The sequence below is a fragment of the Podarcis muralis genome, chromosome 3, assembly GCF_964188315.1.
Source record: "Podarcis muralis chromosome 3, rPodMur119.hap1.1, whole genome shotgun sequence".
NCBI lineage: Eukaryota > Metazoa > Chordata > Lepidosauria > Squamata > Lacertidae > Podarcis > Podarcis muralis.
This window is the reverse complement of record NC_135657.1, coordinates 43,194,600-43,222,401: the sequence shown is the minus strand read 5'-3', so window position 1 is coordinate 43,222,401 and position 27,802 is coordinate 43,194,600. Positions and strand designations below refer to the sequence as shown.

Here is a 27,802-nt window from a genome sequence, read left to right as displayed (position 1 = left end):
GATAGGGATGGGTGAGAAATTTGATTCAGTGCACATTTAAAACTGTCAAATCTGTCAAATTGGCACTTTCCAAAACGATATGTGAACCAAAACATAGCCATCCTTCAAAATTCGCATATATCTGAATTTTGTGATGCAGTTCACCAATGAACGTTTACAAAAATGCGTATTTGGAGGGGAAGTATCTGCATAAAAGTGCAGATATTAGTCAAAATAATGTGCAAACATACATTGCAAAAATGTGCACGTTAGTCAAAACTGCATATAAAATGTTGCTTGTCAGGAGAAATTTGCACTAAAATGCTGCTGAATTTTCATGAGGGTTTAAAAATAATGATTTGCAACTAAGTTCAAGATAGGGGAAAACATGACACAGAGACAACCAAAAGGGACGGGTTGTTATTATTTATTATTATTTATTGGATTTATATACTGCCCTATACCCGGAGCTCACAGACCCCTAGTGTCAGAGACGGGTTGCTAGTCTGCTTCGAATACCCTGCACTGACCAGAATCTTCTGGCAGTCGTGGTCTGTCTTACAGGAAATGCCTCTGCTGAATACTTGTGTAACTGTTCAAAAAAAGAAACCCGGCTAATTAAGCAAAGCTGCTGGTGAGGGGAAGTAGGGAGGTGGTTTGCTTTTTGCAAATTCTGTAATGGGGGAAAGGGAAAGTGGTACTTGGAAAGAAACAGACAACCGCTGGCAACCTTGGTTGCATTTGGACGGCTATTTGGAACACAAAAGGATATCTCCCCCCCTCGTTCCTTCTTGTGCCTTCTGTCTAAGTGCAGCTGCTGAAAAAGTCCATTTTGCAGGCCTTGTATTGATTATGCTATTTGTCCAAAAACAGATGTAGTGAGGGAGGAGGAGGGGTAGTAATGGGAACGCTCCGTTTAACCTTCCCTCCCAAGCAGCAGCCTCCAAAGTAGCACCACACAGTTATCTTTACAGTATGCTATGGGGGAGGAGGAAGGAAGGAAGGAAGGACTCTGGCCCTGTCTGCTTGTGTTAATTGATGGCTTCTGCTGCAGCTCTTCACACTTTAGAAAAAAATGGAACAAATGTTTTTATTTATAAGTGTAAAAAGAAGAGAAAAAAAGCCAAAGCAAATTAACAGCTTCATTAGAGTGTCAAACTAAAGCTTGAAAAGAAAAAGAAAAAAAGAATGAAAAGAAACTATATTCAAAACGCTTTGGAGTCAAAAGGCCTGGATGCATTTACAGCAAAGCAAAAAGGTGCAGGAGAAACTTTTCAAAGGAAGAAAAGCAGGGAAACAAACTGTAAACAAGGCCAAACTTCGGGGTTTTTTTAGTTCAGCTGCCTACATGGAGACTTGGTACGCACACTCAAATTTAAGATTGTTTTAAGACTGTGTTTTATTTGGATTTGTTATTGGGACTGTAAGTCTTCTCCAACTGAGCAGAAGGCAAGCTTGTGCAAGGGATAACTGTTCCCTTCCTGTCTTCTCTGCTGGAACCCCCAAAACTTGCTTCAGAAATTTGGTGGAGCCTACCAACCATTGTGGATAGGGTTGTCTGGGGCTGAAGTGGGCGGGGGCATTGCCTGAAATCATATGGAGGAATTGAATGTTGTGCTCCACTGATGCAAGATTCTCCCCCTCAATTTCGGGCAGTCCTCTCCTGCAGATCCAGGTCACATAGCCCACAAAGCTTGCTTGTTCCTCCCAGCCTTCTAGGGAGGCTTTTTGAGGAGTTCAGGGGAGCTGCAGGGGAGAGGAAGTGCCATTGTGTGAGTTGCTTTCTGCTCATGAACCAAATGGATGCATCCCATTTATTTCCTCTAATCCGAACGGCAGCATATTATTTTCCAGATACAAGCAATCAATAAATAACTCAAATAGCCAGTGTGTGCTCTTATTTTGTTGGTTTGGTGCAAGTGTGTTTGCTTGCTGCATTGGGTTGTGGTACTCATCCTGGAATTAGATCAGATGGTGAGGGCTTCAATCTTATGCATTGTATTGCAGCTACTTGTCGTTTGTCTTTTGTCTTTCTGCCTTACACAAGAAGCGAGGCTGTGTGTAAATGATAGTTTACATATTGCAATATTTCCTGCACTCTATGTCCTTAGGTGCTCCCCGCCCCATTTCCCCTGCCTTGCAAACTTGTTCTTCAGAAATTCTTAGTACTTCAGACAATTGCTGGGGAAAGGCAAAATTAGTTCCCAAAGCTTGGTGTCTATGATAAGTAACACCCTCTTTTACCCAGCCTGTGGTAAGATTTGAAATGGATATTATCTTCTCCTTGAATAGACATGAGCATTCACAGAAATAGAGTTCAGGGTTGTTCAGTCACCTATGGTATTCACAAATGTTAATCCACCATGTTAATTCTTTCTTTTAGAATTGACTGTACCCGAAGCTAATCAACGTGGAACTAGGAGTAAAAGGTATGCCCAATGCTAGATCAGGCTTATTGCCACAGTTGCACTGGAGTGACTATTGTTCTCCACAGAAATTACCTCAGAAATTACCTCAGAACATATTCAGAGGCTTGTTAGTGATGCTATTTCCTTTCCCACCATTGGTATCTCAGTGCCTTTGATTGTGATGAACTCCTTGGCCAGAAGGAGTTATTACTGCTTACTATACTCTTTTACCAATTATATATTTCTCTTTTTCTGAGACTAATATGTATGTCTCTGAGACTAAGCCAGGCATAAGCCAGGCTTATGCAGACAATGTTATAGTTAGCTGATGCTCTCAGGTTTTAAATCTGTATGTGGTTTTTATTGTGCATGTGTATACTTGTTGGAAACCATTTTGGTATTTTTATGGAAGTGTTTTTATTAATAAATAACCAACGAACCAACAAGCTAGACAGTCCAAGGCTGTTATGACCACTCTTTTGAATGAACTTTTCTCTACAGCAGGGAAGGCTAATTGGTGGTGCAAAGGCCACATGGCAATTCTGCCTGACACCCAGTAGCCATGTCATATGTTAAATTGCGCCGTGCTAAGGAAAAATCGCCTGCTGCGCTCACTTGTGCGACCTTTACAAAAGTTGTGTGAGAGAAATAATTCACATATTGATGTTACATCTCTCTTTGAGTGTGATATGAAATATTTTGGTTAATAGCTACCTACAGAAAGTGTGCCAATGTATGGCATTTCGTGTACACGCTTTTGCATGATTAGGCATGCTCCAGAAAGGCAAAGAGCCATTGCTAGTCAGCTTCCTGAGCAGTCTTTTGAGAGGAACCATTTTCCTCAGTTTTCCCTCACTGATGACTTCACCCAAGCGCATATGCTCCATAAATTTGATAACTTGGTATGAAACAGTGCCAACTGCAGAGCTTGATGGCTCCTGACGCAGGAGCTCATGTGACAAGCTGTCCCTCTCCCACACCACTTTCTGGACAAGAAAGTGGCCTCCCCTTATACAGGTGTTGACTATTGCTGTTCTAAGAAGGGCTGCTATGTGGAAAGAGGAATCTTGGCCCATTCATTAGCCAGCTCTATCCACAGCTTTTATAGATAATATTTACATTTTCCTCCACAGTTGTGAAATATATGGAAGTATGATGTCAAGATCTGAGAGTGCCTCTTTCATATGACAAGATGCAATCAATAAACCATGTGCCACGTGTGGTTATTGTGCATGTCAACTCATATTTCCCATGTTGCTCTGACTGCAAGTGTTTGTGTTGTACCTTTCCACCTCCAAAGCGTTGATTCTAGAGTTGTTATTTTGGGCTCAGAGTAGCTGCAAGAAAAATCACATTCCAAATGTTTCTGTCAAAAGGAGGAAATGTAACGAGCAAGTCAACAGAAAATTCCACTTGTCAAACATCACTTGCCTGTATCTATGGCTTTTGTTATGCAACCTTGTGTTCGGGTGAGTTGTGTGAAGTAAACAGAAAATTGACTTCCTAGTAACAGATCCTTTCTACCCGCTATAGAATTTTGGTCATGTGGATTGAAGCCCTCAACTGAATTACATTTCCCTCCGCCCTCCCATGCAAAACCTTTTTTTTCCCCTCACTTGAAAGCATTTGGATCCCTACCCCCACCCCTCCTTATTGTTGGAAACCACCAGATTGAGGTTTTGTGGTTTTTTCTCTCTCCAATGGACAGCCAGGCAGATAAGAGACTGTATCCATAAAGAAGAGTTTGACATTAAAAAAATTCACACACTTCTGAAATTGACTGTCAAATCACTTCACATCTGTACCTAAAGCAAACAGACATAATGCTAACAGCTTGCTAGAACTCAAAAATGCCACCCACTAATCAGTCCACCTGTGGAATTCTCAGTCCATCTTGCAAACCGTGGAGTTGACTGCCAAGACGCTTGACAAGAAAATGTATATTAGACTGTTGAGGAAGAAGGGAAATGGAGTGCAGTGTGCGATGGCATGAACAAAATGCACTTGGCGCGCAGCAAGTAAATGGATTTGTTGAAGTTGACTTGTAATTTGTTAACCTGGCTTCAGGCTGTGTTGTGTGTGAATATAGGTGGTATCACCTAAAGCCAGCGCTTCTTAAATCACCAGATCAGACCCTCCAAGTGTCCTTTTTTTCCAGGGACAATCCCGGATTCACAGAAGCCGTCCCGGTTTCTGATTTGATCTCAGGGTGTCCCTATTTTCAATGGAGAAATGTTAGAGGGTATGGACTTATCCAACCCCTGAACCATCTGAAGGCAGCCCTGTATAGGGAAGTTTCTAAATATTTAATGTTTTGTTATGTTTTTATATATGTTGGAAGCCACCCAGTGTGGGGCAACCCAGTCAGATGGGCGGGATATAAATGGTAAAATTATTATTATAGTGTTGCATTGGCCATGTTCCAATGCAACACTTCAGGCACAAAGAATAATATTAGAAGACTGGAACATGGCCAATTAAACATGTTACACATTTCAGTTAGGTCAGCAAATTTCACATGTGAACTCTTTTAAGAATTCTTGGATGGATACCTTTGACCCATACGACTTTCCCTTTCAATTTTACCAATCCTCTCATCTTTGACAAATTTCCTCTTTTGAAATGTCTCTGTGCTGGACTTCCTTGGCAATTGTCCACCTACATATACTGTATGTTGAATTTGCACTGAGGTCCCTGTTTCTAATCAATTCAGCAATGGCTACATCTCCCACCAGGATTGCTCCCCTTTTTGTCAATTCAAGGACCAACTGGTCTAGAACACAGTCATTTAAGGTATCCAGAAATTTTCCTTTTTTGTCATGATCTAAACATGCATTTATTTGTCCATTCTTCAGCAAGACATGTTCTACTATATCCATACAGCATATGTTCAAATTTATGATAAGAATTTGTCAGGAATTTAGAGTACTTCTTGTCCAGGGCAAGTTATGATTCCCACATGAAAATCCTTCATAGCCAAGGACCCAACATACTACAATGAGTTTGACTGCCTAGGTAGGCATGAATGGAGTTTATCCCATTATTTTACTTGAGAAACTTGATGGGTGACCCAGAGATATAACAAAAGGAGCTGGATCATCCTCAATGTCTTTCAGTCTTTCTCTAATCTTGGAAATGTGAAGTCCATCAGAACTTGGCAGAGGGAAAGAGAGAAAACTAGAAGCAGTTGCTGCTTGAGTTTGGTTAGAAAGAGAGCCAGACAAGGGAGCTGTGAGTTGACTGAAGATGAAGGACCCTAGGTCAGTTAGGAATCTCATGCAGGATCAGTGGTTGTGCTGCCTGCATTAGTAATCTATTTGATCCTATTATGCTCTGCATGGATATTTGTAAATAGACAGATATAACAAAAACACTATGTGTCTAGCATGCTGTGTCATCCAAAGGAAGCAAAACCCAGTAGCCCTGTCTCTGAGTTTCTTGCCGCTCAGGGAAATGGGGAGCATGCAACTCTGAGACCACCTGCCCCTGTATTTGCCCCAGGGATGGTTATCATCAGTTAGTGAGCTCCTATGTTTTATGAAGGGTAAAACCATCAGCCTCAAGGAGTAGAGCCTTTATTGCAATTGCCCCCAAAGCTTTGGACGGACCTACCTGAGAGTAGAAACTGTTCCATCCTGGATAGGTCAGTTTGTTAGAGTGTGGTGCTGATAATGCCAAAGTCACAGATTCGATCCCTGTTCAGGACAACTGCACATTCCTGCATAGCAGGGGGTTGGGCTAGATCAGTGGTTCCCAATCTTTTTTTGACCATGCCCCACCTAAGCATCTCTAAAATCCTGACACACACACACCCCCGGTGACATATCATTCTCATTATTCACAATGTGGAGGATGCCTAAAAGGCCATTAATTGTTAATAACTCATTCTTGAATTGCCCCCCTTAAAAATCAAATTGCCCCCCTGTGGGGCGTGTGCCCCATGTTGGGAACCGCGGGACTAGATGATCCTTAGGGTCCCTTCCAACTCTACAATTCTATGATTTCTTCCCTCGTGGCCTTTTGGATGGATTGTAAAACCTATGGGGTGCTGAGACAATTTGAAGGCTGTTCAGATTTTATTTGATGGCTGCTGAGAGTCGATTTGTGAAAGGCATGTTATGTTTAATTGCTGCTTTCAAAATGTTTGTTGATACTTAATTAAATTGCATTGAGCATAGGATAGCTGGTCTGCAAATTATTTTGAACGAATAATATTTCCATGTAATTCAGGAATCCTGTATAGCATATTGGCAAAACTTCACTATCTGACGGGCAACTCAAATGGCAATGCAAAGGACTGGAGGGGTCAAGGAAGGTATTAACAGGTAGCTCCTCTTCGTGGATAACATTCTGCTATGAGTCTCTTTGATGAAAAGTGCTCACTGCCTTAATGTAATCCTACACGTGACTTTTCTTGCGATCTGCATGATGGTTGTTGTTTTTTTTACATCTGTTTTCCCCCTCTTCCCGACTTAAGATTTCTCACTCTTTTTGCTAAAGGTTTCTCTCTATTAATTACTTCTTCGCACCTGGATATAATTACCATTCACAAGAGTCTGCCTCTTTTCAGGCTTAACTCTCAACAAGGTTTTCCAAGAAAGCATCCTTCACGACTAAAGACTGCCTCCTGAAGGATGGGACAAAGAGGTAATGTTTTATTTTATAATTATAATTATGACTATAATAATAATAATGAGACTGATATACAAATCTAACAGCATCTGATAACTATCTAAAGTAACATTTTTCTTGTCCTTCCAGACTGAATATAAAATCCAAAGATCTATTGGCGGGGGGGACAGACAGATGGGGGGAGAGGATTGTAGCATGTGATGTGCAGAATAATTTGCATCTCCCGTTCAGGATAGGAAGGTCACACAATCTGTGGTGCAACAGCAAAGGGCAAGCAATGCCTTACTTCTTTAGAGGTTATTTTCTATATGGTATTCCAAGCCTACATGTTCACACAGAAGTCCACCCCCCCTTCATTAAAAAAAACAACCCTTGCATTTGTGCGAATCCAAATGTTATTTTAACATCTGTTCTTTTAAGGCAGTTAGCTCTGGGAAGGCAGTGTTCTTTGCCATAAATTTAGGTCATTAATTTGTATCTGTTCTTTGTTTATTTAAGAAACAGGACAAAAGGGCAGCTGCTGAAACATTTGGCTGTGCCGAGGGGTAGTGGGCTGAACATGTCGGAGTTCTGCGTACGACCAGCTTGAGTTTGTATCCACAGCTACAGGACAGAACTTTATGGAGTCCTTTTGCCAAGCCATGTGGTGCCTTCCACTCTGTGGTTTTGCTCTAAATACCTGGAGGTTTTTGGAAGGAAGGCATGACAGGGAAGATCTGGAAAGTGGGGGGTAGCAACTGCAAATATATATGCAGGCTGCCCCCTTTTTTGGAGGGGGGCGGAGAAAGAGGGTATTCAAATAGCAATTATTTTTGCTGCATTGGCTTAAGTGCTGCAATTGGCTAGCAAAAGTCACACTCCGCACAGCAAAATGACCTATTTTAATTAGACATTTATAAACAGAAGTGGAATAATACCTGCTAAATTGATTGTTAACTACATTTAATGTTCTTAAATTGACCATTAAATGTGGAATAATTTCTAGTGAACTCTTGATACCATAAAAAGGGGGGGAAATGTTACAGAGGTTTTATTTGTTTTCATAAACCTAATGGTCTCAAGGGAAATTAGGTACATTTGCAGGGGTTGCTTCTTCTGTGTTGACTCGCTGTGACTTCCAATCAGTTGCATCTGGACTGCTAGAAAACAGCATGCTCTCAAATGGGGTGGCTTTAACCTCCTTGAAGAAGCACAGCCATGCAGTTTGAGCTGTGAACATTGTTATCCATAGGTGACCCCCAGTAATTATATAGCTCCAATGATTTTTGTCACTTTTTGCTCATCAAATAGCCCACTTTCTGTGGCACAAGAGGGAGGCAAAACATCGTAGTACAACTACCCAGTCCACTCAGCCAGTCTCTTATAAGGGCTTTTCGGCATACAAATGCAGGCTGGGAAAGATCTCTACTTAAGCATGTTGTTGGAAGAGGAAGGTCTTAAGCAGGTGTCAAAAAAGAGCTAGTGCCTAATATTTAAAAGAAGGAGATTCCAAGGGGCAGGTGCCACAGCCCTGAAGGTCTGATTCCTACATTGTGCAGAGCAGACCTCCTAATAAGGGAGCGTCTGGGGGAGATCTTTAGCTGCAGCACATACTGATTAGTTGGGTATATAAGGGGTGAGTCAGATAGGGCTTTATATAGGGACGTGGGTGGCAGGGTGGTCTAAACCACTGAGCCTAGGGCTTGTCAATCAGAAGGTCGACGGTTTGAATCTCTGTGATGAGGTGAGCTCCCATTGCTCTGTCCCAGCTCCTGCCAACCTAGCAGTTCAAAAGCATGCCAGTGCAAGTAGATAAATAGGTACCGCTGTGGCGGGAAGGTAAACGGCATTTCCATGCACTCTGGTTTCCATCACGGTGTTCCGTTGTGCCAGAAGCGGTTTAGTCGTGCTGGCCACATGACCTGGTAAGCTGTCTGTGGACAAACACCGGCTTCCTCGACCTGAAAGCGTGATGAGCTCTGCAACCCCATAGTCACCTTTGACTGGACTTAACCGTCCAGGGGTTCTTTACCTTTTACCTATATACGGTACCAATATAAAAGTCCATCCCCCTGAACCTCACCTGGTAGCTAACTGAAAGCCAATGCAGTTCTTTCAACAGTAGGGTAAAATGTTGGCCAAATCCTATCACAGTGAGGGTCAATTCAATGCATTTTGCACCAAGTGCAGCTTCCAGAACAAGTTCAAGGGCAGCCTCACATAGAGTGTATAAGTATACTGTGGTCAATGATATCACAAGCCACTGAGAGATCAAGGAAGGATATGGCCCCACTCCCCCTGTTCTTCTAATGAAGGTCACTCATCAGGGTGACCAAGTTCAATTCAGTTCTATAACCAAGCATGAACCCAGGTTGAAATGATTCAAGATAATAAAATAATAATAATAATAATAATAATAATAATAATAATAATAATAATACCCAACCCATCTGGCTGGTTTGCCCCAGCCACTCTAGGCAGCTTTCAACACATACAAAAACGTAATAAAACATCAAACATTAATAATAACAATCTGATCCAAGATAAAAAGTCACAATAACTTTAAAAAAAACAACCTATATCAAATAAAGCAATATTCAATAGTCCATTAGAATCTAATAGTAAACATTAAAATGAAGCATCAGCAAATAATAATTAAAGAGTTTACACTTATTACAATAAAGAATTACTAATCTATAATCAATAAAAATGCATGAAATGTTTTAGCATAAAATACCACAAAATGTAGAAAACCATGTAAAAGGATCAAATTGAGAAAAAAGGACACACAACTTATAAAATTACTTTAAGAAATATCCCTGAGCTCCTCTTCTCTCTTCCAAGCTGCTTCTGCTGTTCTCCAAGTCATGGTCTGGGAAAGGCTCCCAGGGCGGGAGGGTGAGGCAAGGCGGGTGGGAAAGCCATGCCTGATGAAGAACAAAAGTATCTCTCCCCTCACAGTTCTTCCTCCGGAGCAGCTCTCCCACGAAGTACTCCCCATCCAAGAGTACTTGCAATGGTTGCACCACAACCCTCCCTGGTGAGCTTGCCTGACTGCATAAGCAGCGAGAGTGGACAGCAGTGCTCCAGTCAATGCCAGGTATCTGGGTCTGGTAGTGGCCATTTTAATTTCCACAATGTCCCTAACATAGCATTATTCCAAAGCATTGCTGAGAGGGAGGTTCATCACACTTTGGGCTGGGTAAAGGCTGCATTAAAAAAATAATTATAGAGAGAGAGAGTGGGGGGGGGGAGAGGATTACCACTCTGAGAAGGCGCTGAGTGGTTCCGCCTCCCCCCCCCCATCAACAACTTAATAAGTTTTTAAAATAAAATAATAATAGAAGAAACCTAGTTCATGGCAGAGCCTCTGCAGAGTGTATTAGCCCCCAGGATGGCAACTGATGTCATTCTTCTAGTCCTTCAATGCAAAGATGCAAAGATCTATTGGGGAAAAGATGGGGGGAGGGGAGGATTGTAGCATGTGATCTGCTAGGATGGCAACTGATGCAATACAGTCGTATTGTAGTAATCACCATCCTGTGACTATATGAAGCTGCCTTATTCAGTTAGAGGATTATCCACCTAATCAAATATTGTCTGTTGGGCAGTGATCTTCCCTAGGACTTATATCTGATTATTATTTTTAAGCTTGTGATGCCAAATACTAAACTTGGAACCTTCAGTATGGAAAACATGGGCTCTCCTACTGAGCTACAAATCCCTGAAGGTGGGAGATTAAGTGTAAGAATAGTAATAAATGCTTCTGTAAGAAAATGTAAAAGATTAATTAGGAGGGATCGAGAAAGCCAGTTGTAACACATCCATCTGCTGATTGGATCAGGAACAGATCTGGAATGGTGGCTATACTTAAACCAGAAGGAAAGTACTTTAAAATAATGATTCATTCTTCCAGTGGTTGATCAATCATGTGGTGTCAAACTATCTTCAGAGCTTGATACTACATCTAGTATTTGGAAAATCCCATTGCCTAGAGATTCATTGCTCCATTTTGAAAGTACTATATCAACGAGAAGGTTCTATTCCATTTGGAAAGTACTATGTCATTTACTGAGCTCCAGAGGACATGACTTGTTTTGTAACATCACACTAGTTTCACGGCAAAACAAGTCAGTATGTCATCCTGTGATGTCACCTCTTCAGTCCCAGTAGCTGTTCATGTGTCATCTTAAATCTGACTGTTACATAGAGGTGGGTTCACTCCTTGGGTGCTTATACAGGAAAGTACAACTGGCTTAACACATAAGTTTATGGATTGCATTAGAGTGACCGGGAAATGGCATTCATGAAAAGACATTCCATTAGTACATCGTAAACCATCCCTATGCCCAAAGGACAAGGATGGTTAACAGCATGTAGGAAGCCTGGCTTTAATGCTCCTGGAAAGGAAGTCAAAGTAAAAAAAGTAAAAGGTTTAAAGAACTGATCCTGGGGGGTGGTACATGCCAGGAAATGAATCTTTGGCTTGTGGTACAGACATGGCTGTTCCATGGTAACATCAGAAACTGTGGCGCTGCACCTGTTGTGCAGGTTCCTCTTGGACAATACAGCTCACGAGGTCCTTTGTAGACATGCATGCAGGTATCTGTTCACTTGCACCTTAAAAACACCAAAACACTTTTGTCCCTGGAATTCCACAACAAATTTCCTCCAAAGCAAGTGTTTCTTCCACACTGGGCAACATGGAAGCTTTTCTCCACCCTCGTGGTCCCTTCCAACTCTACAATTCTGTGATTCTAATACCAACTTTTGTCAAGGTAAATGTTAAGCCTACATTTTTTTAGTAGAGGCTCTGGAATTCTGTAGTAATATTCCCAAATTGCTGTGAGATTGCTTTCATTTTTAATATTACAAAAGCAAATTAATATATGGAGGACGGTGTGTGATTTTGTGCACCATAATCTGATTTTTAAAATCTCCTCCCCAAATACATGGTTGTCATAAATACTGGCAGACAATCTGCTCATTCTCCAGGAATCCATGACTAACTCTTCATCCTGTAATGAGTCAGCCAGTTTCTTGTTTATTTTTCCTGAGGTACAATGCAAATAATTTCCAGATTCCCCCTCCACACACACACACTTCTTTGTTCCACCTGCTAATTTTGGGCCTTCATTCATTGCTATGGTCCCTTCTTTGGTTAATCTGGGTGCTCTACATCTTCTTGAAATTGGGTGGAGGCTCCATGAAGCAACTACTTTTATAGTCATCAAGTACTATTTTTCCTGGTCCCCAATATACCCTTCCAATTCTCATAATTACCAACAGAGGTCTTTTTTTCCTTTCCATAATGTACAAAATGATCTGCCCTTTTATGATTGCCTTGAGAATATCCCACAAAGCCAACGGTGAGGGAGCAGATGCCTCATTCAATTCCAAATAGAAGGAAATCTGTTGTCTCAAATAATCCCTAAATTCAGACACTTTCAGCCAGCTATTACCAAGAGACCACATTTTAAGAGCAGATGTGTTATTAAGCCTGAGAAATGTTATGAGAACTTCGTGATCTGACAAATAAATGCATTTCTATCAAGCATTCCAGCATTTGGTTTTTTGGGGGTGGGGGTGGGGGGAGCACATTTAAAAAATAGATCCTATTGCTGATGAGAGATGAAATCTTTCTTCAAAAACCACGCTGTATTTTAGCCATTGCCTAAATATTATCGGATAACACTGGCAGGCATTTATTTGATCATACACTTTTCTTACAGAATACATTTTCTCTAGGAAGCATGAGCAGAGTGTGATGTTCTATGTTGTGTCCATGTTTGTAGGGCATGTTCCCATGTTTCTGGGAGAAAGTGGCGGGACAACAGGAAGTGTGGACGAACCATCAGGATTGTTTATGCTGAGTTGCAGCAACTACCCGGGGTTTCCGACTGAGGCTGTTCCAAGCCAGACCTGGAGCTACTGTTAAACCTTGAATCTTTTGCATGCAATGCAGGTAGATTCAGGTAGGTAGCCGTGTTGGTCTGATGCAGTCGAAATAATAATTAAAAAATGTCCAGTAGCACCTTAGAGACCAAAAAACACGCTTACACCCAGAACAAACTTAGTTGGTCTCTAAGGTGCTACTGGACATTTTTTTATGCAATGCAGGTGTTTTACTACTAAGCGATGGTCCTTCCTCTCAGTGGATAAGAGGGAACAGTTTATTGAAAGGGGGAAAAAGCCCTTCTTTATTGCCAGCTCTTTTGAATTCTTTCATGGTATGGTCTCCCAGGCCAGGGCTTCCCAAGCTGTGGAATGGTCCATGGCCTTCATTCAGGTGGTCTGTGCCTCGTCTGTAGAAATACAATTTAAAAATCATGCAGCATCTATCACAGCACATTATGATTGCTACAACAGGCAAGTGGTCCATCTAATCCCCCAGCAATTTTCAAGTGGTCCATGAGAGTTGGGGAGGTCCTAGACAAATCCAATAAATGAAAGGATTAAATGACAGCTACTCCTGAAAAACAGTTTCCTGGCACTTTTTAAGATGCAGAAGTTTTTTTTCTACTGCTGCTTTTAGTGCCACATCCGTTTTTTGTTTTAATTATTACGTATTGCCTATATGGTCCTTTAAAATCCCATATGTGGACTTCTTCTGAAGTTACTTTGGCCCAGTTTGCTCATACTGATAAGCCAAACTATGGCTTAGTGTGAATGAAAAGAAGTGTGAGTTCCTACACCAGGCACCCCCAACCTTCAGCCTTCCAGATGTTTTGGACTACAATTCCCATCATTCCTGACCACTGGTCCTGTTAGCTAGGGATCATGGGAGTTGTAGGCCAAAACATCTGGAGGGCCGCAGGCTGGGGATGCCTGTCCTAGACCACAGATCATGGGTACATTGTTCCTCCCCTGATCTTTCTGCTGCCCTGCTAATTGAGACTAAGCCATGGTTTACTTAGCATCATTGAGAATGATCGTGATGGATAGGTAGTTAGCATCATATATGGGCCTCATTTACATAAATAGTGGGGCTGTTCCTGAGCGGCCCACATCTTCAATGAGGAAATGAGCATGCAACATGAGAATAATCCATTTCTCAGCCAACCATGTGGCTGGACATGAGTTGCACATCCCACCATGCAGTCAAGGGTGCAAAGTTCCAATGTTTGAGGTTCTGCTTTGACATTCAGTGTTAGACCTCTGCCTGTCCTGACTGAGAAATGCTAAATTTGTGCCCAAGTTGTACCATTTCAGAGTATAGATGGGGCATCATATGACTGAATGCTGCTCCATAAAAAACAAAACCTCTCCTCACATGGCATGTCAGGGGAAAAGGTGTTAAGCCTTATTTCTGTCATGTTAGTTTTCTGTGGGTAAGTAGAGGCTATCTCAGTCATACTTAATCTGCAAATTAAGCAAATTTGCCTAAGTGTGGCCACCAAACACATTTTGCCTTGATAATTGAAATCAATTCTTCTAAATTAAATCATTAAAATCACATCCAGAAATGCTATCAACTGTTCTAACAGTTGTCTTTAGCAGTGATTTAGTTATTATTTAAATTAAATCCTATCAAGAAAATTGCATAATGTGCTCACCTTTGGCATTTATCAGCAGGCCTGGCATCAGCACATGACATCCTTGAGAAGTCCCAACACCCTGGCAGGACCCACCATTAATGCCTGCCCTGGGTCTCATTTAAAAATTCAGCTGTGTCCAAGAGCCACCATTTTAATTCCCAACAATACCCAGGAGCAACGCTATGACAGAGGCATTCTGGGTAAGTGAAATAGCACTTCCTGTATCTAGCCACTCAGGGGTGGTAGTGGTGGGGCTACTTATTACTGCCACTGGGGTATGTTGGATGGGTCCACAACATAGGAAAGGCCCACCAGAGGGCTCTTCCCCAAAGTTCCCCTCAAACTTGGATCTGGTCCTGTCAGAGTTCTGTACTATATATTCCCAAGTGTCTTATTCTGCATGTTTTGCATAAAGAAGAAATGATAAGGCATGGGAGGAAGAAACACGCTTGCAACCCACTCTGCAAAGCTCAGTGTCCAGGAAAGCCCCGTAATAGTAAATGGGATTTGGCCTGGCAGAGCATTCTGAAGAATGCAGTCTAAATCTGCTAATTAAATCACAATAAATAACAGGGATTGATGGTTGGTTTTACCATTTCCTTTATTGTCTCCGACCCATCCTCTTGCGTTGACAAATGGATCTCCTTAACCTCTGGTGGCAGCATTCATTTGAGCCTCTTTAGACAAAGATGAATGAGATGAAATCCTGGCAGTCATTCCCACACTCTTAAAAAATCAGTCATAAATCTAAGAATGCATAGGATTCTGTTTCCTGCAGATATATCCTTGCATTTCTGCTAAGGCTGCTCCTAAAATATATTATATATGTATTCTGTTTGTTCTATTCTTGTCAGCTATAAATGTGACTTTATTCCAATTTTGTCTTCGAAGGTTTGTTGAGAGGTTCCTCCGTTTGCTAGGTGCATCTCTATTCTCCCTTTCTGTACCCTGATTTTCACTATTCCGGCACAACTTCTAGACTGTTTCCTTTTGGCTATGCAGCTGCATATAAGAAGACTGGCGGTATGAACAAACGACCGTTCAGGTTAGCAGTCCACCGCTATTGATTAACCCCAATAAACTTGTGAGAAACCACATTTTATGCTAGGGATTTTATCATATACATCATAGCTTGTTTCCTGCCCAAAATACACGAGTCTGGGAATGGGTGGGGCTAGCTTTACCCTCCCAGTGCCACTGCTTGCGCTAACATTGTTCCAAACCTAGAGTAAGATTTGCTGAGTTTGAAGGGGGCCACCTTCATCCACAAAGAAAGGGTTTCCAGCACAGGGGCAGCCCTTGTGATTGAAATGATTGGCATGCTTCAGGTGGTTCCTGTTAAGTTGTGGGTGAACATATCAGACGACACAGCGATTCTTCAAACAGCTCTTGTTTATTCACAGGCCAGAACAGAACTGAACTGAAGGGTTCAGTCAGCCTGCTTATATAGAGCTCCAGTACAACGTCACTGTAACAACTTTCTAAAACTATCCAATCACTGAACGTCACTTTCGATCCCTTATTTGCATAACTATCTACAATATCCCCCTGCTGTCCCAGGGTGAGAACTTCAGTACATAACAGTTCCCTTCAGTCTCAGCCAATCACAGGCTGGCTTGCGGTTGCTGGCGCATGTAGTATCATTGGAGGGGCAGACCTAGGCTCAAGCATTCTCAAAGGCCCCTTTTGCATGTTCAGCAGCAAATGTCTGAAATGTCTGCTTATGAATCTGCTACAGAAAATAAGGGGCTCTATAGCATTATTGGGGGGGGGGAGAGAATATCTGGGATTTAATGACAGCTAAAGTGAATGGTGGCTGCACACTGCAATAGGATGGGATGAATTGTTCTCTGAATCTAATATATTTTTCTAACTAAGGAAGCTGATCTCAAGACATTAGACCTGTTGAAAACTACTAGAATGCAGTTTAGTACATATAATGCAAAGTTAAATAGTACAAAAAATATGAAACATTCGTCAGAATATTTTCCTTAGTTACCAAGACTGAAACTGATGGTATCCACAAAGAAGTACAAGGACACTCTGTGCTATAAACCAGGACAATGGGAAGGTGTGTTTTTCTTTACCCAGTTCAGGAAATCCTGTGCGTCTTGCAAGGGAAAGTAACATTTTCCTTCTCTGACCTACAGCCTAATTTCAGGCAGAATTTCACTGCTACGAACATCCCAGGCCAGGTGGGGAAAGGCCTGCAAGGCAGGGAGCAGTTCTCCCAGGACTCATAGCCAAGATAAAATGAAGGACAAATTTCCTTAAAAGCAGCAGAGTGAATTTCAACAGGTGCGGCATTTCTAGAGCTTTCCCCTTGCCAAACTTGTATTTTCTTTACACTTGTTAAGAGCGCAGGAACCCTGTCATATTTTGCATATAGTCCTCCTTGAGAGAGAAGGACACAAAGGAACACCAGTTGCTGGAAAGCACAGGAAGAGAGAGTGCTGTTGTGCTCAGGCCCTGCTTGTGGGTTTCCCACAGGTATCTGCTTGGCCGCTGTGAGAACAGGATGCTGGACTAGATGGGCCATTGGGCTGATCCAGCCGGCGCTTCTTATGTTCTTCATCTGTTGCAGAGGACTGAGTAGCATGGGGAGTGGGTGAAGGGGGTGGAAGCTGAGAAAACTGTGAGTAGTTGCCTCCATTGAATACAAACCCCTTCCATGAACAGAAGGGTGCCTGTACATGGGCCGCTGATCAAGCAGGCATTTCTTATGCCAGTGTGGTGTAGTGGTTAAGAGCGATAGACTCGTAATCTGGTGAACCGGGTTCGCGTCTCCGCTCCTCCACATGCAGCTGCTGGGTGACCTTGGGCCAGTCACACTTCTTTGAAGTCTCTCAGCCCCACTCACCTCACAGAGTGTTTGTTGTGGGGGAGGAAGGGAAAGGAGATTGTGAGCCGCTTTGAGACTCCTTCGGGTAGTGATAAAGCGGGATATCAAATCCAAACTACTACTACTACTACTACTACTACTACTACTACTACTACTACTACTACTATTCTTCTTCTTCTTCTTCTTCTTCTTCTTCTTCTTCTTCTTCTTCTTCTTCTTCTTCTTCTTCTGTTTAAGGGATGCAGGTAAACATAAAACGTCTTCAAACAGATTATAAGTGGGTCCTGTTTTTCAGTTGAGGGTTAAATGCAGATTCCTTGATTTGAAAAGGGCAACCGCAACTGTTCCAGAGCAGAGGGCAGCCCTGCAAAAGAAAAATAAGCAGCATTTGGCAAACATTATCTTCAGCTGAAGTATCATTGTTTAGAATTTCCCGACGCTTGGGAAATAACTGGTGAGCTGAACAGAGGACTGCGAAAGTCATGGGAGATGCCTAAAGCACTCCTGGGCTGCTTACATTTCTGACTTTTAGACGAGCCTCAACGAAAGCACCTGGCTATGGCTTCAATATACCGCTATGATGATCTGTTCATACATGTATATGAAAGGGGGGAAATCTGCCAGATACACTCATGCAAAAAAAGGGTTATGTTGCATGAATGCCTCCGAATGACATTTTTGTGCCCCAGTGGAAATTACAATGATAATTTAAACACAGCTGTCCTGCTGTGCATTTGTATCTGTGGCCCTGGAGGATGGTGACATGTCTTAATAGCAATGGCTGTCCCAGAACAAAAATAATGAGAGAAACATCTGTCTCCCTGTTACTCTTCCTCCTCCCCCCTCCCCGCAGACAAATGGCATTTCTGATTCAGATTTGATATTTGTACTGGGCTGTCAGAAAACAAAACGAAACCTGCCTCGCTTTTATTTTTCCCAGAGTCTTTGTTAAGAGCATAGCGATGGTTCCCACTTAACATTGCCATTTCTATTATATATATTTAATATTCATTAATTTGGAAAAGATCATTATTTCCTGCCTGTGGCTAGAAAGAACAGCTGAAACGTGGGAGTCCAGACTGCAGCTGGGTGAAGAGAAGTTCTGAAAAAGATTCGGCAAGTGAAAGCTGCTGAGTCACTTTTGCTGATATTTGCGACCTCTTTTATTAGTGAACTTCTGGAGTTTTGTGTTGAAGAATGTTAATGAAAGGAAAAGGAAAATAGCACAAGCCCACCATGTTCTCTCAAGATGTGTATGCATTGAGTTATCCTTTCACATTGCTGATTGCTTTGCGTTCTCTCACATTTTCTCCACTTTAGTCAAACTTTTAGCTGTACTATTATCACCTTCGTTCATTTCCTGTCACTTGCAGCTTGTATAGTTGCAGGCTGGATACCAGCCCAAACGAGGCTGACGCATAAATGCTCAAAATATAGTGTGTGCTCATGCAAAGTGTATAATTCTTTCTATGTATGGAAAACACTCATCCCTTCCATTAGCTACATTTATATGCTGTATTTATTTATTTCATTACGTTTTTATCCTGCTCTGTCTAGGGATGGGTGAATCTGCCAGCTTTGGTTTCCTCTTAGTTTCTCCAGTTCTTTACATTTTCACATCAGTTTGTGATTTTCTAAAATAATGTCCTCATGAAAATTTATCAACATTTTATTGCAAATTTATCCTAATGTTCACATATTTGTATGCAGTTTTGCCTAATATGATTGTTGTGAGGTGGTTCCCCTAATAAAATGCATTTCTGTATGCTATTTGCAGTAATATATGCATTTTTAATGCACATTTTATCTTAGGAGAGCGAGAAAGTTATCAGGGATGACTCACACCCCAGCCATCACACCCAGCCAGTGTGGTGTAGTGGTTAAGAGAGGTAGATTCGCAATCTGGGGAACCAGGTTCGCGTCTCCGCCCCTCCACATGCAGCTGCTGGGTGACCTTGGGCTAGTCACACTTCTTTGAAGTCTCTCAGCCCCACTCACCTCACAGAGTGTTTGTTGTGAGGGAGGAAGGGAAAGGAGAATGTTAGCCGCTTTGAGACTCCTTCGGGTAGTGATAAAGCGGGATATCAAATCCAAACAACAACTCCTCCTCCTCCTCCTCCTCCTCCTCCTCCTCCTCCTCTTCTTCTTCTTCTTCTTCTTCAATCTTCTACCCTGGTCATTTATCTTTCCCCTCCTAAGAGGTTATTGCTATATTATTTCCTCTGAGTGCTGTTTTCCCATTTGGAAAACCAAATAACGTGACATGTTCGTAGCAAAAACACCACTGGTTTTAGATAATTAATATGAATTAAAACACACCCACACCAATAAAATAACCTAGCACTGAGAACTATGTTGTGTGACGGCTTTCCTCCAAGTCCTGAAAACTTCCCATGGACCCTTAACCTTTGCCCCTTTACTATCTAATCTGTCATCTTCCCCTCTTTTTATATACTTTCCCTCTGTCTTGGAGATGAAATAAACTGTAGGAAGATAACACTTCAATCACAGATGGTACAACTGTAAAAAAAAAGGGGGGAACCTTTGCATTTTAGACAAATATAAATTAAGTCCATGTAATATGTATGTGTGGTGACATTTATATTCACACTCTTAACAGCCTTCTAAACTCTGAAGTACACTGACAAAAAAAAAAACCTGTGAGATTTTTCATGGTTTTTGTTTTTTTTAAGTTAACTTGGATTTCAAAGAAGGGACAGGAAAAGAAACCACAAAAACATCCAGGTTTATACTTGGCTTGCTGAACGTAGGTCTGAGTCACATTTTTGTGCCAGCCACAAGACCCTTCCTTGGGAGGAAGAGTTGCTTGTTAAGTACATCTGAGGAAACAGGATTTGGGAGGCTTAGTTTCAAGTCTTAGAACATTGGGGAAATTCCTCTTGTCAGATTTTCTGTGTGAAGTGACATTCCTCTGATGGAGCTATGGAGTGGACAGACTCGGGAACCAAGGCATTGCCTCTTGCAGAGCTTCTGAGGGCAGGCCTTATTCTTCCTCTCAGGTCTTAAGGAGTAGAGTCCTTTGGGAACGATAAGGAAATTTTCCCTGCCACATGAGATACAACTAGTTTGCATGAATCTAGTTTCCTCTCCTTTCCTAGTTTTGTTCAATCCACCAGGTAATAACATAAGCAAGCAGCTTAATGCATCAGGCCATCCTTTTAAAAATTAAGGAAACAAGAGTTCCTTTAGAACTTCCCTGAAAAAGTGCTCTGGTGAAATGAATTACAGTGGTACCTTGGGTGAAGAACTTAATTCTTTCCGGAGGTCCATTCTTAACCTGAAACTGTTCTTAACCTGATGTACCACTTTAGCTAATGGAGCCTCCTGCTGCCATTAAGCTGCCGCCGCGCAATTTCTGTTCTCATTCTGAAGCAAAGTTCTTAACCTGAGGTACTATTTCTGGGTTAGCGGAGTCTGTAACCTGAAGCATCTGTAACCCGAGGTACCACTGTATATGGATTTTACAGAATCATGGGAACAGTAATTCATCTTCCCTAAGAATCCTCTCATAACTCAATGTCTAGAACACTGGTGGGTTCAAGGGCTGCAATACCCCAGTAGATAACTGTTGGGAACCTGCACTCCAGTAGTTGTGAGGCTAGACCCACACAGAACCATGAATAAATATTTATTTATTTATTTATTTATTTATTTATTTGCACAAAATCTATAAACCACTTGATTGTAAGAAAACCTCTAAGCAGTTTACAAAAATATAAAATTAAACATTAAATGCAAGGCTGAACTGCAAGTCCTACCTTACAGCTATTCAAAAGCTCAAACTATGAAATGCAGCTGCATCCCAAATATTGCATACATACAATTGCAAAATTCTTGAACGCTTTTCTTTGTATTTGCAAGGAACACAAGTCTATCTCTCTGCTGAGCCACCCAGCCCACCCACTTTGAACTTCTCGCAGAAAACTGTGCCGCAATTGCACACTTTGTATAATACTGAAGGCTTTTTCTCTGTCAGCTGCTCCCTGGGTGTGAGGGAGGGAATCCAGAGGACCAAATGAAATATGGCTCTAGTGGCATCTGGCTCATAGACTAAGGGTTTCCCACCCAGTATAGAAAAATGGCAGAGAATGTGAAGGTAGAAAGCTTGTTGAGAGGCAACAAACTTGAAGGATAGAATGAGAGAGGAAAGAGAGCAGCAAAGTACAGATTTTAGAAAAGTGAAGGCTAAAGCAGATCAAGGTTTTGAAAGCCTGAGGGAAAAAAATAAGTGAAATGAAAAAAAAGAAGTGCATTGGCTTGTATTTTGACTGATATCCTAATAGAAAAGAAACCTCAGCTAAGAACCAGAGTTATTCTTATAACAAACAAGAGCAGAACTTCTACCATACTTCATCCAGATATTGCCGGGTGGTGGTATAGCAATGTAACTTCAGGCACTGGGTTGCAAGTTGGTATAATTCCAGAAATTCAGGAAAGGTTAGGAAATCTATTGTGTGTAGATGCCCTCACAAAAATGAAAACTGAATCCTTTCTGTTCCTTTATACAATGAAGATGCCAAAAAATCTACTTAGTTATTTCTGCTGTTTCAAATTATCTTGAAAGTGGATGGAGTTGTTTTAAAAAGCCAGGAAAGAAAAGCAGCACAACTGACGCATTTAGGTGGGATTCATACTTTATTTAGGGAGGAAAGGAATTCATGATTTGGAAAGAAATGCAACATACTGTTTGTCCTTTAATGCTCATTACTTAAGCATAAAGGCGCATTATGAAACCGGATAAGGTGGCTCCCCATTGTGAATAGGTATTAGAGGACATATGCTAGGCATTCCTCTTAATGGCACTTTTTGGCTCTTGTGGGCTTATACTTAGCGTGCTATACCTTAAAGATAATAGTCACTGGTATCTCAGTGGAACTGTTATATGCATAAAAAAATTATAGGCAACAATTCCTCCTAACTCTCTGAATAGCTGGCTAGGAAGTCACTTTGTAAGGGACAGCAGTTTTGCTATGAAAGGGATTTTCCCTTCCCAAAATCATTTTAGTGCATGTGATTCTGCTGGGCAGGAGCAGAGAGACATAAAAGTGAGGTGGGAAAATCTAGGGTTTTAGGAAGGCCAGGCATGGGACTCCGGGGTGGGGGAGAAATTTGATTCAGCTCACATTTAAAGGTGGATCTACCTAATTTGCATTTTCCAAAACAAAATCTGTGAACCGAAACACAGCCAGTATTCAAGATTCACACTTGAAATTTTTCAGTGCTGTTCTCCGGGCAAGTAATGTGTACAAGAAAATGCATATACAGTGGTACCTCGGGTTACATACGCTTCAGGTTACATACTCTTCAGGTTACAGACTCCGCTAACCCAGAAATAGTGCTTCAGGTTAAGAACTTTGCTTCAGGATGAGAACAGAAATCGGGCTTTGGCGGCACGGCGGCAGCGGGAGGCCCCATTAGCTAAAGTGGTGCTTCAGATTAAGAACAGTTTCAGGTTAAGTACGGACTTCTGGAATGAATTAAGTACTTAACCTGAGGTACCACTGTATTGGGATGAAGTACAGTGGAACCTCGACTTATATACTGCTCTACTTACGTTCGATTCCAGTTAAGATCTTCAGTAGGTGTTTCGACTTATGAACTTTCCTCTAGATGCAAACAGAGGCCTTGCCAGCAGCCCAGAGCTCGCCCGGCTGGCTGCGGAGCAGCGCTGGAGCCTCCGCCACTGTGGAGAGGGTCCCCATCCCACCCCCGAAACTGTGGAAGAGGTGCCACCTGCAAGAGGCACAGCAGGGCACACTGCAGCCCCAAACCCCGCTGAGGAACTAACCTGAGGGAAGTCCAGAGAAGAACCTGGCTTGGCAAGAAAATAAAATGACCCTGGCCGAAGTGAATCAGCTCTTTACTGGCCCTTGCCCCACCCCCAGCTTGTAGCCAGGTAAGCCCACCCACCCTCGGGGGGGGGGGAGTTAATTTTTAAAATCTACAATACTGTCTTATTTATTTTATAGTGCAGTACATTGATTATTGCCTTCATTTTATGGATCTATAGTCTCATTAGACAGTAATATCTGTGTTAAATTGCTGTTTTAGGGGGTGCTTTTCATCGTCTAGAATGGATCAATTCACTTTTCCATTACTTTCTATGGAAAAGTGAGCCTCTACTTATGTACGTTTCTAGTTATGACAGGACCTCCAGAATAGATTATGGTTGTAAGTAGAGGTTCCACTGTGTGCCTATAAATGCATATAATATATTGGTATAAGTAACAGATAAAAACACATTATTTTAGGGGAAGCTGCTTTGCAGCCATGTGTACATTAGTCAAAATGTGCATTGTGGGAGAAATTCGTACTAAAATGTTGATGAAGTTTGGCAAGGGCTTCTTTATTTAAAAAAAAATTGTAAACTGATGTGAAAGTGCAGAGAAGTGAATTTCAGATAGGAAAAGTCAGATAAAGCACAGTGTGCATGAACCAAAGCAGCCAGTTTTGTAGAATCTGGGCAGCAGTGCTCCCAGCCAAGGGAAGAAACAAACTATGGAGCTGAGCAAAAGATAAGCAGTTGTAAGGTGCAAATAGAGGGGCCACATCCAGATAAAGGAGAAAGCTAAGTGGAAGGACTGTGAAGCAGGGCCTGTCCAAGACATGTGAAGGACAAGATAACACCTCCAGTTCCAAAGAGAAAGCCAACTAGATTGTTAGTTTATCCCCCCCCCCCAATACTGACAATAGGACAGTATCCTTCATCACACCAGAGGACAGCAGGTTAGCTTTAAGGGTTGCAAGGCAGGTTGTGTAATGACAAGCACAGATCTTTTCCCCAACACCTTGCTGCCACTCCTGCTTTCCACTGTCTGCCATTTGAAGTGATCACGTCACCCTGCCAAGTATTAGGACTGACCTTGTTGGAAAATGCAGGGAAGTTGAGGAAACAGGTGCCATTTAAGAACAGGTGTTTGAGGGCATCCACAGAGATGAGGTTGTAAGAACCTTTGGATATGAGATCCTTGTTGTTGCGGACTGGAATACCCCGACCCTATTTTCCTATGCTCAGGTATCATGCGTCAATGGTGGCTGAGGAAAATGATGGCACGCCAGAACTCGGTGCGAGCCTGGTCAGATCCAGTGTGCATCTGTGTGGTGGTGAAGAGTCACGTTCTATACTCTTTCCATGACTAGAGAAAATTCTGGAAATTTGTCCAGGAGCCCTCCTCAAAATGTGCTAGAGTTCATGTATCTGCAGAATCCGGCAGTATGTAACTCCAGATCTCATTTCAAAACAATCCCATGTAATCTCTTCTAGACAATTAGCAAATCTTTACTAATGAATCCAATCAGATGGCTGTGGATCTCTAGAGGGAAATCAGGATTTATTAAAGTTTCACCACCAATTATATTGCAACTGAAGGCAGACATTTTACCTTTGGTTGCATCAGTGCAATCCTAATTAAACGCAGCCAAAGCACAAGTTGATTTATGTTCTTGCAAATAATCTACAAATATTTCAGCATACTTGTTAAGACAGAGCACTTTGAGGTCAAGCTAAAATATTTCCATTTCAATCTATGCAGCTGATGCATCAACCTTACTTGCATCAAATTTTGTTAGCAGGTCAGATCATTTGCATGTGTTTGCACCAACATTTTCTTTCCTGAAACTTTTGCATCCAGCTCTACTCCTGGCACATTTTTCATCAGTAGCCATTTTACTTCTGTTTCACTCAAACTAGGAGTATTCATTTCTAGGCATTTCGAAGCCATGGGGGAAAGTGGGGGGTTTTTTTTGGGGGGGGGGTTCATGGGAGAAGTGAACTTTATTGAGGATATTGAAATATATACAATACCTGCTTTCATATCAAACCAAAACTTATTTTACTGCTTTAAAAGCCTAAAATGCACATAAAATTATACTTTCTGGCATGCTTATCACATTTACAAAACAATCCTATGTATGTTCACAAGGATGTAAGCCACACACTGCTTAGCAGTGCTTACTCCTAGGTAGGCATGCATATAGAATTGCAGCCCCAAAAGTATAAATGCACTATTGTGCAATTCTATACAATTTCCACAGAGTTCTGTTGGAATTTAATCACAGATAACTGCATATAGGATTGCAGGGTTCCACCACACAGGAATTTAATTCTCTAATGCTGTAGATTGCCTAACGTTAAAAAAAAATCATACTACATATTTTGAGTAAAACCTTGTCTTAAGCATTTCACTCATTTTGAAAGAGAAGGTTTTTCTTACAAGTTTCCTCTTCTTTTCAGTGTTCCCCAAATTTCATATGAAAAATGAGGAAAAGGTCTGGCGCGGGGAGGGACTCTGCCTTCTCCCGATTGCCTGTCTTTTTCCTGGATTTTATCATCTCTAAATTACTCTCAAGCCGTGTGTGTGTGTGTGTGTGTGTGTGTGTGTGTGTGGCTGACAGACAGTACATTGATAAGGATTCTGCAGTTAATGGGTGACACTGGCAGGTTTGTGGTGGCCCCTTGTCAGGTACCTTCTTGCAGGGGGGAGACACCTTGCCCCTCCCCCCACTTTGACACTGTCAGCAGCCTGGTTTTTTCTGTACCTTTGTTGGGAGTTGGGGCTGATCTGCTCCCACCTACTGCCAGTCGCCTCTCACCAATCTCCCCCAGTTGCTACCACCATGATTTTGGGCCTAGGATGATGGCCGGCTAATGGATATGGGCAATTTATGCTGCAAGGCCACCTTCTGCTGCTCAGGGCCAGCAGATTCCTGCCGCCATTTTAAATTACGGAACTGCTTGGTGCATGGTGGTGGTGGGGACGATGACTTATGCCCCCAAATCTGGGGCTAATGGTGCCATTGTAGTCAACACTTACAATTCAAGGGGCAGAGAAAGTTGGTCCAAATTTTCACTAAACCTAGACTGAAGTTATTTCTATAGAATACATGGGACAGCGGTCAGATTTTTGAATGATTAACTGGGAATCTATGCTAACCCTGCAGAGTCAAACAAGTTCTTCATGCTGTGATCCTAAGTGTCCTTACTTTGGAAAAGAACAACCAGAGCCAATGGGGGTTGTACCAGTTTATACATGCCATCATTTAACAGGGACAGATCTTATTCCATATTGGGATATTATACTGAAAGAAGACAGGGAAGAACAGAGTTCCAATCTAACTTACTCCTATCCTACCTTCAGTTTTTACCTGTCCTTGGTATGTCAGGGTAGAATGGACCTTTGGGGAATGAAGGGAGGGGTGGAATAGTGTTCAAGGGATGGGAAGAGCTTACCAGAGTGCTTCTGTCCAGTATGAAGCCTAAGAGACCATCTTGAGCTGTTCTATATCTAGGTTACGTTGCAAATTTAGAAGACCTCAGAAATCTGTTTCATCATTTTCAGATGCTTTTGTAGCCACCCACCCAAATCCACTAACAGTTTTGAACATTGTATGGCTCTCCTATCATCGAGGCCTCTCTTTCTTAAAAGCGCCATATGGAGTCATGAGACAGCCTGTCTCTCCAGAACTGGGGAGTAGGGAGAGAGCAGATTGGCGCTATTTAGCCCCACATGGCAAGTATTTCTTAATTACCAATGGTATGATCGGTACCATATCAAATACAGAGGTTAAGGGCTTGTTCCACATCTTGCCTGGTTGGGAATTGTATTCTGTGATGGTTCTCTGCCAACTTTGGTGGGGCAAATGGTCTGTCTCCTTCTTCTTTCCAACCTATGCCCACATCCCCACGAAGATGTAACAGAAGACTGAGAATTATGTCAGGATTTTCCACTAAAATTTTATTCAGTTATCAAATTTTCAGTATGCCAAAAAAAACGCTTGCATTTTTCAGCTTGGCTATTCCATACTAAAGTAGTATGCTAGAAGAATAGCTAGGAACACAAAAGGACACCTGTGCAGTCAGCAGAGCACATGGCATCAGAGGAAAGCATCTCTGAGCCAGTGTGGTGTAGTGGTTAAGAGCGGTAGTCTCCTAATCTGGGGAACCGGGTTCGCGTCTCCGCTCCTCCACTTGCAGCTGCTGGGTGACCTTGGGCCAGTCACGCTTCTTTGAAGTCTCTCAGCCCCACTCACCTCACAGAGTGTTTGTTGTGGGGGAGGAAGGGAAAGGAGAATGTTAGCCGCTTTGAGACTCCTTAAAGGGAGTGAAAGGCGGGATATCAAATCCAAACTCTTCTTCTTCTTCTTCTTCTCTTTGGGTTATGGCAAACATGTGTCATCCTCCTTCCCTCATTGTAATCATGTATCTCATTAGCAAGTTTCAGAGATACAGCACGTTTAAAAGCACAAAGTGAGCTAACGCTGCCTAAAATCTCCTCTCTTTCTTCCAGTCCTCTATATTTTGATAATCAATGTTTTTTAAAAAGAGTAAGGCTCTACTGATGGGGGCAGGGGCTAAGCTTAAGGCTTCCAACCAGAGTCAAACAACTTGAGGCTTTTGCAGGAGA

General features: G+C 42.0%; 1 long non-coding RNA gene across 1 annotated transcript; it reads left to right on the top strand.

The window, feature by feature from the left end:
* Positions 1-6,880: 6,880 nt before the first annotated feature.
* On the top strand, positions 6,881-15,749 carry LOC114593360 (uncharacterized). The gene is made up of 3 exons (XR_003705654.2): positions 6,881-7,034; positions 12,794-12,973; positions 15,428-15,749. It is a non-coding gene; the product is annotated as an uncharacterized LOC114593360 (long non-coding RNA).
* Positions 15,750-27,802: the final 12,053 nt, after the last annotated feature.